Source organism: Teleopsis dalmanni, chromosome 2 (genome assembly GCF_002237135.1).
Source record: "Teleopsis dalmanni isolate 2A chromosome 2, ASM223713v2, whole genome shotgun sequence".
In the NCBI taxonomy this organism is placed as follows: domain Eukaryota; kingdom Metazoa; phylum Arthropoda; class Insecta; order Diptera; family Diopsidae; genus Teleopsis; species Teleopsis dalmanni.
In genome coordinates, this window is record NC_051847.1 from 236743757 (window position 1) to 236756113 (window position 12357).

Consider the following 12357-nt stretch of genomic DNA (forward strand, 5'->3'; position numbering starts at 1 on the left):
TATACCAGAGAATAGTCTAATATAGTTGCTTTCTTTTTTAAGCATATCTCGATATATTGTTAATGATTTTTTTGGTTCTTCACTTAAAAATTTTAATATATTTACCCATATCAAACTGTGACTGAAACCTTATATTTAGAAGTATTATTAATGAGTCAGATCCTGGTTGCTTGTTACTTAATATAGCTATGGTTGGTTCTTTCGTGGAACCAGGGATTCCTGATTTGGGATTCGGTAGTATCGCAACGCCAATACACCAATGTGCATCGCAGTAGGCTAATGTCACTCTACTTACACACCTATTTAATATATTTAGTATCAATATTAGTATTAGTTCAAATGTGATTGTTGAAAAGAAAATTGTTTAATATAGATTCTTCTTCTCTGATGGATTGAATTGCATATAGACTTTAATTCATATAAACTAAATAAAATATAAATTATTAAATATTTATACAGATTTGCAATACACCATGAAAGACTTTAATCCATTAACATTTTCTATATGGACTGATTTGCAAGTAGATACTTAGCACTAGTTCTAGTATATTGCGTTCTTATTAGCTACTGATATTAGTACTCCCATTAGATGCATGTGGCGTATGTGTTTACCGAAGTCGATTGGTCGATTTTGATATGATATGATACTGATATAAGAAAAAGTTAGATCTATTTAAAATCGGAAATCAAACTTAGATATATATATTTGAAGCTGTGTAAAATGCCTTAAACAACCGATCTTAGCTAACCACTGATAGTGTTAATTTGTTTTGATTTTTTAATTGCGAAAAACTTTTTATGCAATCGCTGTGATGACACACTTTTTTGAAAGATATCTCAGTTAAATTTAATTTAGTTATTAAAATGTTATTACCTATTTTTATGGTCAATAATAGTTATTTTTATTTAACTCTCACCAATTTAATGGTTGTTTTATGTATATCAGATGTTTTTTTGTATGTGAAATTATTACTTGATTTGAGTATCTACTTGGACGTGTTGAGAAATCGAAATTCGCGGAGTGAAACCGAAGGTATCACGTTTTCCGCTTTTTTTTTTTGAAACAAAATGTTAAATATTTTTCAAATAATTTTTATTTAAATAATTATATAAAATGTAAAAATAAATAATTATAAAAATGTTATGTAGAAACCGCAAGTGGTTTTGCAAGTGCCTTATTTTTATACTTGCAAATAATTAAATATTTTAATTATGGTCAATAGCACTATAAATATAATGAATATTAACTAAATCAAAACTGAATTGAAATATAAATGAATTGGTTTAGTAGAATATAAATGTTTTCACTTAACTGATCCGAATAACTTGTCGTGAGGTTTGCACCTGACATAATAATTATCTCCAAGCCCTTCTGAGTTCTGCGTGGTATCAATGTCAAGTGCACAGAGTCGTGAATATCAAGTGTGGTTAGAACAATCTCATCATGCTCACTTTAGTAGTCATCCGATATTTTCCTTGAGAAAAATTACTTACCTATTGCTCATATTAGTAAGGAATAAAAAAAATCTTATTAATAATTAACAAGAGCAATTATAAACAATAATCCAGTCAAGGCGTAAAGAGGGGTTTTGAAAAAATCTCGAGTTAAGAAAGAGTAAAAGTGCTCAAGTGCACTGGCTCAAATAGCTTCAACATAATAATTATAGTATCACAGGAAAGATTAGATTATCCTTTTTGAAACAAACCTTTCAGAAAGTGGTTATTTGGTGTACCAGTGGAAATATGAACAGTATATAAAAATCTAATTACCATAGATTATATTTTAAGATTTATAAAATGAAGTATTAAAATATGTTGATACCGTAATCTAAGGAGTTCATGGCAACCAGGAGAGCAATCTCTATTAAGCTAAGCTAAGATTTAAAAACTGAGAAAATCTACAGATTGTATTTACACAACAAACATATCTCAGTAATACGAGGCAAATATATAAAATAATTTCGGGAATAATTCTTGAATTCCTTAATAGAAACGTCTATACATAAACAGAAGACCATACGTTTGCAAATGTTATAAACGTATTATAATCTTCAGAATTACTTTTATTGTTTTAAATATTGGTAGTATCTGTTAACAAATTACAAAAATATACAAATTATTTTGGAAGATTACATCTTCCATATCTCTCTAAGTCCGCCGTAATTTTAATAGTTATAAACTGAGTCACTAAAATTACAGTGGAATTGAGTTAATGGTATAAATTTATTGGTTTACTAAGCTATGAAGAATATATTCCGTTCAACAAAATAGCAGTAAAATTATTTCTGTCTATGAAAAAGTTGAGAGTATGAGTTTTAGTAAATACAAGGGCATATCGTAATACTTAACATTGAACTCAAAATGTCCTTAAACAGAGAATTGAACCCAACAAAAAAAAAATGGACCCAATTTTGTTTCACAATGATGTATTGTTCCACACTTTAAACTCTCAAGTTTAATGTTTGAAATAAACAAAAAAATATTAATAGTATTCACATATAAAAACGTTATTAATTTTTTTTTAATCTTCAAGGGAACTTTTGCCCACCCTGTATTATTTACATTAAATTTATATGCAATAAGCTTGTTGTACACATGCAAACCCAACTGAATGCATTCACTTTTAAATTTAATGCAATTGTTTTAAAATTAAATACAATTTACACTTTTAGTAAAGCAAATCCTTTCTAAACTAAATAAAATGCTTTCTGTGAGCAAAATTAATTTATTTTTAGTTAAAATTCAAAAATTAATTAAAAAATTTTTTATGCCATAGTAAACTAAATTTTCGTAGTTACTTCCTCTTAGTTTTACAATTAACATATTAATGAATTCGGTTAAGACACTTTTCGAAGTATGAACACTATTCGATTATTTGCAACTTTTTTCTGATGTTAGATAAATAATTATTTTTCAAACAGGCGCTATATCTTTCTCTTTTTTCAACGAAAGCTATATTTTATTTTTATGAAATGTGATAAAAATGATCGGGTTGAAGACAACTACAGCTTTTCTGTTACATTTCTTATTAGTTCTTTTTTATTAATAATCATAATTTGTTAGCAGTTGACTCAACTCGCATATGTGCTATAAGATCTTAATAACATGACCAGTGGCGTAACTACAGGGAAGCGACTGAAAGCAACGCTTTCGGCCCCCCGAACTTAGGGGGCCCCATTATAAATTTATGTACTCATATTTATTTTTAATAAATTCTCAAATGTGGGACGAAACGTTTTCTGTTGAAATAACATAAATTTTGGGTTTTGAACAAGATTGGATTTGTAATTTCAAGAAAATCTTTAAAGGACCCTATTCAAGAAAATAGAAGTTTCAATGCTTTATACTATTCATACTATTAATTTAAAAAGAAAATATGGAACAGTGCCACGACTTTGGTTATATTATTTAAAGTTATTGGATTCAGTATATTGTAAGCCGTCCTGGTTATTTTCTAATCAAACAAATCAATGGTGTTCTAGATTTCGTGATTGGAAAAATTTGTCAGGAAAAATAAAAATACATACATCTATAAGAATAAGTCGTCCAATTTCAATCAAATTAAGTGGTGAACGGGGACCGCTGCCGAAAAGTATGTGTGTAAAGTTTCATTCGAAGAGTTCAAATGTAGAGAGAGTAGTTTGAACTGAAAAAGTATATATATACCTACATATACTGATATACTTTATGGTATTTTCGACGTTTCCTTTTATGCGTTACGAAAATCTTGACAAGTCTAATATACAAGTCTAATATAACACTTTTTCGTGTAAAGGGTATTATAAGATGTCAATAGGAGGCCCTGAGTTAGAATTTGCTTATGGGCCCAAAAAATGTAGTTACGCCACTGAACATGACAAATATTTTGGCTTAATGGATATCTATTAAATTCGTTCTAGAAAGTTATTCTTGTATGCCCATAATATATTTTCAAGGATGAAATATTTGAAATACTCGGAATATTTAAAATACTAGGTACTTCTCAAAAGTTTGTGGGTAATTTTTTTGCCTGCAGATATCGTTTCCTCGGAAAAATTTATGGTGATGATAGTATTGCAAAGATACAGTGCTTTTGGAGTGAAAGTTTTACAACACACGCCGATTTCTAATATTATTAAATGTAGAATGTTACTTTAGGACTACGATTGTATTCCATCCAAAGTATCAAATACTGACCTCTAGTTAGGCAAAGAAATAGTAAGTTGATGGAATGATGGAAAAGTGCTATAGTTTTGGATGAAAGATATCTTGGAAGAATGAATACAATATTACTGAATAATAAAGTATATTGTCAGTGAAAATCAAAGAATGAAGATCTTTCTATGTAAATGGTAAGATCTTTCCAGATTAAGACGATAATAGTATAGAAACAAATGTTCCTGATGAACAAATACTAATCAAAAAAAATATTCCTAAATAACCATAGGGGTGCGTTCTAAAAGTGTAAATGGCATTTTCGAATAAGTAATAACAAAACATACGTTCTGGTCATACTGAACATAAAAGGATGCTCTGTAGACATTAAATTCATTCAATTACCAAGACAAAAATTAGTTAAATATTCAAAGTTCCACGATCTATTACTAATACCACATAGTATATCCAAATGCTGAAGTATATAATGATATCGGAGGTGTAAGTCTGATACCACATAGGTAAGGCTGGTTTGACAAATTAATGTTGGCCCCTTTAATCGAGGAATCATGGTGGTTTTTGTTAAAACTCAAATTTAGTTCCATATGGAATTGCATTTTCCAACCAAATGCTGCGTTCTAAAATACAGCAGCGGTATTTGATAGGCGTAACATCCTCACAAGTCAGAAATCATAATCAAACATCAATATCGTTGTATGTTTATCGTTTGATTATACTGTTACGTGTGTTACGATTACTATGGTCTTATGTCTTAACGGTAGATAATCACATTAAAAAATCTTAGCATCTTGATGCCAAAGAGTTCCACCTACCTCTTTACCTAATTTCATATTTTGTTAACAAAATTACAATAAAAAAAAATTAAACGAATCATATTAAAATATATTTTAATTTAATATCTTTAAATAAGCAGTATTTTATATTTAAGTGAAATCGAATTTATTTATTATATGTAAATATGTTTTATATTTATTGCTGACAAAATTGTGTCCTAAACATGAAAGAGACTGACGCCCCTTTAACAAAAATTATTACAAAACCACTAAGAAGTGATTAATCAAACGACAACGACTAACAGAAAAACAAATGCATTTAAGCCCTTAATTTACATACTAAAACAAAAATAAATATAAATAGAGAAATCAGATCATATATTGTAGATCGTATATAGAATTTTTTAAGTGGTTATGTCAACTTGATATCACCCTACTATACATCATATGTATAAGTGCAATTGCAGTTCATTGTCTCTACTACTAAATATTAAAAGGAATTTATTGTTGTCTATATACATCGAGTGAAATACCTATTGGATTGGATATTGGACTATTCATAGAATATACAATTAAACATTATAGGTCTTTTTGTGGACCTGTTGTAGCTCCTAAAAATAATCATCAATGCCATATGTATCTCATTTTTCACTTTGCTTCCATGTTTGGTTTACCTTAGCTGCGGTTTTGGTTTGGTTTTGTCTTTCTGTTGTTTGGCTTTAGTCTTATACCCACGCATATAATTTTTCTACTTTTAAATTATTCAACGCCTCACGTTTACATATACATAATCACAATTAAAATGCTCAACAAATAAAAACAAAGGCACGCGTCATAAACTCATAAAGTCAAGAGAAAAGTTAATAGGAAGTTGCCCCGTCTGAAAGCTTATAAGTGATGCGAATGCAATTAACGACATGATTTTATGGCCACTTGGATTGATACAGATTGTGAGTTAGTGAGCGGAGCGCTCCGGCAGTGCTTGTGAGTTGTCAACCGTGTGTATCTCAGGTTAGGAATTAGGCGTAAGTGCGTGATTTTATCGCAGCGAAACCACAACTTCGGCGCAAAGCATCAGACTTGAAAAGTGCATTCTGAGTGCAATAATTCCGTGCGACAAATAAATATAAACAAAACAGTGATAACTCACATGAGATTTATAAGTATTTCACACTTATAAGAAAAACAACTCTTTTGTTTTTAAAAATGTGTTATAACTGTTTCAAGCTATTTTAGTATATAAAAAGAATGAGTTCTGTTTGCAGTGTAAAGTCTAGAACACATCTATTAAAATAAGTCATGATAAGTCTTATACAAGTCTTATATTGATTTATTTTATTTATTATTTTGTTCCCGTTACATGTGATCCATACATGTAATAAACGATGCTCTTTTATCTTTACTTGCACTTGCTTAATCTTATATTCCATAATCAATAATAAAGTTGACGATTTTTTTCGTTCTCTAAATGCACTTACTTTACCATACATTCTTTTACAAATTTATTCTTCCATTATTGGTATTTATCCACCCATCCAGTTGATAACCCTATTCTCTCTCTACTTGCACTGACTTTATCTTATATTTATTTGTTTTTTTTTTTTTTATTATTCCGTTATTATTGCAATTCATTCACTCACCAACCCTGTTCTTACTCCACTTGTACTTACGTCGCCCTACATATTATTATTCTAATTTTTTTTTATATTATTGTTGCATTTGATCGGTACGACGAATAGCTGAGTATCTTCTGTCTCTATATCCATTGACTTCACACTCTACAACTAGGTGTTCCTAGTCTCCTCAGTATTTTTTTATGGCAACAATGTAAGTCAGATATGCTTCAAAGATTAGTTTTATTAATTTGGGTTCTTGATTAAACTCTTCAGTCACACAGATTTTGGTTTTGTGATAATTTTATAGAACTCCGAACACTTTTCGATATAATCACAATTGCGTCCGTGTTTGTTATGACTCCAGAATCTAACAAAATAATTTAAACGTCAATTAACAATTTAAAAAATTGGTAGAGACACAGAAGAGTTCCAACAATTTCTATTAAATGTCATTCTTCTTAGTTTATTTAATAAATTGCTTATTTATCGTACTCATCGTTTAAGTGAAGTATATAAAAGTCTTATAAGGGGTCCACACTCCATTATTTTCTAGGGGAGACAATAATATTCATTTGATTTTGCAGTTGTCATGTAATAAACTGTGACAACGAAACTTAAGTCTATTTGCTCAACAATGATATGTTAGTTAAAATATTTTTATTGAATAGTACCATATATAATTTCTTTTCTTTTTTCGGTATATTGGCCAGCTCCAGAACCTCCAGAATGGTAGCATAAAGGGTCAATAGGTATAAATGAATCCTTTATGCAAAGAACTTTTTAAGAAATGCAACGAGGATACTTTAAAACACTTACGTGGATAGTAGGGTGTCAATGTGATAAGGTTTGAGTTTCTGCATATGAGCCAGAAATCAAACAGTAATTGACTTTCTGGGTGTTTAACGAAGAACCAAATATAAGAATAGATGTTTGCGTTTGGTGCACTTCACAGCAAATGATTATATCACAACAATGTGGGCTCTGTTATAACTGCTTAAATAAATTACTTAAAAATTTGCTTTTCAGCACTCGAAATATCAACTAAATGATCATCTCGTATGAAGTTCTAATTTAACACATAATGAGGTCGTTTTGTTTCCTCAAAAGAATAATAAATTAAGAGGATAATAATTTTCGGGAGTAGAAAAACCCACCTTTATTCAAAAATCCAAGTTTTGGAGGGGTCTCAAGCAGAATGGCAAAAATTAAATATATATGGCTTACTATTCTATTTTCACATCTCAATCCGGGTTAAAGCGTTTCTAAGATTGTACTGCTCCAAAAGTATATAAATAGAGACGAATATGAATGAAATCAAATCTAAGATTTGTTCGACTAGTCTGACAATATCAGATAACGTCTTCCAGATGTGTACTATCGAATAGTAAGCAGTATAGTTATTTTCGTATGCACTCAATTGAACAATCTCAGTATATCTTGCTTAAGAGGACTGAAGAGGGAACCCAAGTAGGAAGTAAGTAGAACTAATTACTAGTGATTTACAATCTATTCGAATTTTAACTGAAAATAACCTACCTCTACGTGGTAGGCACCTTGTCGTGGTGTAGGGGCTTAGATACAACTTGAGCTATTCTGATCAATATTTCAGTCAGTGTTATCACTGATGTCACTGACTGGAATGTTGATTGAGATTAGAGCAAGAAGTGCAACCAAGATCTACCAGTAGGTTAAGGTAGAATGTGTTGTTTTGTAATCTATGTTTGTAGTGATAGTAAGTAGTTATAAATTTGTAGTTAATTTGTTGTTTGTAGTTTGTAGTTTGTAGTTTGTAACCTTGTAGTCCTTGTAGTAGTTAGTTTGTAGATAGGCTCTTTGTTTTTGCAAGCTGGCAAAGTCTGAATGGCTAAACAATACTCTAGCGTCTCAGGGAGTAGGTGGCGGTAAAGACCGTCCACTAAGTTCCAGCTTATCAGCCAGACTCGTAAGGGTAAGTGCGACAATCTCTCAGGCTGATGGGAAGCTCTTGATATGGTCATGTCTCTGCCAAGGGTGGACTGCTGATTGTCGGGCTGGGAAGAGAAAACTTCCCGGGTACGTATTTATAGTAATATTTGTTTTGATATGTGTAGCTTTCAAATTTGTACGATACCTATAAAAACCCCCAAATCTGAGGTAGACTGTTACGCCGAGGATGCTTGACTGGAGGGGTGCATCCAGTCTTTTAGTAATGAACTCAGGATACCGGGCACTGTCCTGTTTTAATTAATGCCTTCTCAAAGTATGGGGCTCTGCTTTGGGTGACTGTTCTTTCCCTTATATTAAACACTGTATATGGAAAACAAACTAAATATACCTGTTAATAATATAATTACAGAGTCAGAGGAAGAAGCTCTACTCCGTTCGCCAACGAAGGTTGGAGGAAATCTTGAAAAGAGGCTTGAAGCATCTCTCAAGATTCAGGATCTGGATGATCTGAACCCATCTGCTCAGAGACCAATGGTATCAAGCGGTGGGAACACCTCTCCGGTGATTGACACCCAGAGTCCTATGGACACAGATGACCACGATGGCGGTGCGTCTAATGCTAATACCCAGAGCATGGTGAACTCAGGTGACGGCAACATAGAGACCAGGAAGAAAGCGGAATACTTCACCGGGGCTCAGAAAAGACGCATCAAGGCCATGATTAGGGATGGATTGGATTTGGAGACTGCGAAGCAGAAAGAGAGAGAGCGATACTCTCTCTACAAAACTTCCTTGGCAGCAGAAGGAGAAAGTGACAGACCCAGTACCAGCAAAAGGTGCAGATCTAATAACACATCTCCCGAAGAAACACAACGCCCGCAGCCCAAAAAGCCAAAAGCCACTCAACACACATCTAGCTCTACCGGAAACCAGCTAAAACCGACTCCATCTTACAGGGATGTAGCCAATGCTTGCAAAGTGGCTATCGCCCATGAGAAATATCCGGAGGTGAATCTCACTGGTGACCAAATGGAGTTGATAAATCGAAGCTCCTGGAAGAAATTGACAAACTTCCCAAGCACAATAGTGTCTACGGCTTCATCACCAGTGTTAACAGAGACGGATGGCTCTCATTAACATGCTGCAATGGTGAAACGAGGAACTGGCTGACCACCTGTGTCCCAAAACTCAAACCATTCCCGGATGCTATTCTCAAAGTGTTTCAGGGCGAAGAGATGCCCAAAACCTATGTGTGCATCACATTTATTCCCCCCTCTGCTGTGCTACCACCAGAAATTCTGATGTCCCGATTGGAAAAACAATATGGTGGCATTTGCACATCATCGTGGAGAATTCTCAGGACTGAGAAAGATAAGAATGGTGGGGAAACCGTTACGATCTCAGTGGACGAAAAATCCAAAAATTGGATAGTCGGTCAGGCAGGGAAGCTGTATCTGAACTTCACACAAATTCACGTACGTGTGAAGGGAGAGCCAACTGGACCCAAGAAACTGACGACAAAAAGGCCATTTACGACAGAGAAACCCAGTGACGTCAAGCAACAGGTGCCTCCATCCAAAAGGCCGCTTTCAGGTGATAGACCCAGTACCTCAAAAGCACAGGCAGATAAGCCAGGTGAGACGGTTAAGGTCATACGGGACAGCACCCGAACTGAAGTCGGACCCAGCACCTCAAAACAGCAGGGTGGCACACCGGTATCTAGCATAAAGGACCAGAAGCAAGGGCCAAAGAAACCAGCTTCAAGATCCCCTCGACAGGAAGCACCCACTCATGGGACAAAATTGCCCAAGTGGATGCGGAACGGTAAAGGACGATACCAATAAAATGATGAGGTGCCTGCAGGTTAATCTTCAACACGCCAAAGTTGCTACGGCGGTGTTGACACAGCGACTTCTATCTGAAAAGATTGACCTAGCCTTTATCCAGGAGCCATATGTATATGAGAACCAGATAAAGGGAATAAAAGGTAAGCTACTGTACGATCATGCCAGCCATGGTCGACCTCGTGCTTGTATTGTGGTAAGAGATGACATTAATGCTTTCATTATTCCACAGCACACCAACAAGGACCAGGTAGCAGCTATAATTTCTGTGGACACCCCAGTAAGTAAGACAGAGCTCATTGTCTGCTCATCTTACCTACCTGGAGACTCCCAAAACCTGGACTTCCTATCACTGAAAGGACTAGTAGACTACAGTGTTAAAAGCAAGAGGCAACTCATCGTTGGAAGTGACGCTAATGCACACCACACGATCTGGGGCAGCACCGACATCAATAAAAGAGGTGAGTGTCTATTTGAATTTATAACTGGTAACAACCTATATATTTTGAATACGGGCAATAAGCCCACTTTTATAAACAGAATCAGGGAAGAGGTATTAGACATCACCCTAGCAACACAATTTATAAAACATTTTATCAAAAACTGGAATGTTTCAGCAGAAACATCCATGTCTGATCATCGTCAGATTAGATTTGATATTGAACTAAATATGAAGGTAAGGGAATCGTATAGGGTGCCTAGGGCCACAGAATGGGATCTTTATACTGACGAACTCAAGGCCAATCTAGGCAGTAATAAACATACGATAAAAAATATTCATGATTTAGAAATAGCTGATGCTGCCTTAAGCACAACTATTATAAATGCCTACCATGGGGCCTGTCCGGTGAAAAATAAGACCGGCAACAGAAGTGCACCATGGTGGAATAAAAAGTTAGCCAAGCTAAGAGTCGAATCCCGGAGACTCTTCAACAAGGCAAAAACCAACGGTGAATGGGACAATTATAAAAATGCCCTCACCGCCTACAATAAAGAAATTAGAAGGGCAAAAAGAGAATCATGGAGAGGCTTTTGCTCAGAGATTCAAAACTTAAGCAATAGCGCAAAAATCCACAGGGTTATCTCGAAAAGCCACACTAATCCCATTGGGCTTCTAAAACGACCTGATGGTATTTATACCAATGACTGCAAAGAGTCACTTATACTTCTAACAGAAGTACACTTTCCGGGATCTACAATTTACGACCAATCAATCTCCCAGCTTAGTTCCCTGGTGACCAAAAGGCCCAGAAACAATGACTGGAAGATTGCTCGTAAAATCTTCACTGAAGATAAAATTAAATGGGCGATCAACTCATTTTCTCCTTTCAAAGCACCTGGAGCAGACGGAATATTTCCAGCACTCCTACAAAAGGGACTAACTGACCTTATGCCCTACCTCATTAATATCTTTAGAGCTAGGCTGGCGATGGGAATCATTCCCACTAATTGGAAGGAAGCAATTGTCAAATACATACCTAAAGGAGGAGGTAAACCTAGCGAACTTCCTAAATCCCATAGGCCTATAAGTTTGACTACATTTCTTTTAAAAACTATGGAGAAGATAGTGGAAAGGCATATAAGGGAAGAGTATTTATCTATAAATCCACTCCACGCCAACCAATACGCCTACCAACAAAATAAATCCACCACACATGCATTACTCAGTCTTACTAATAAAATACAGGAGTCTGTAGATTGCAAAGAATATGCGGTGGGATGCTTTCTTGATATTGAGGGAGCGTTTGATAATACTGATCACTCACATATCGAAAGATGCCTCCATGACATAGGAGTAGATGATACGACACGCACATGGATAAGCAATGTACTAAGAAATAGAATGGTTAAATCCACTCTCGGCAATGCCGAAATAAAAGCACATACTGTAAAAGGATGCCCACAAGGGGGTGTATTATCCCCACTCCTGTGGTCAATTGCAGTAGACGAGCTCTTGCATCGACTCAGTGCCAAACATTTCGAGGCACAAGGCTATGCTGACGATATAGTCATACTTGTCAGGGGTAAATATGAAGACATGAT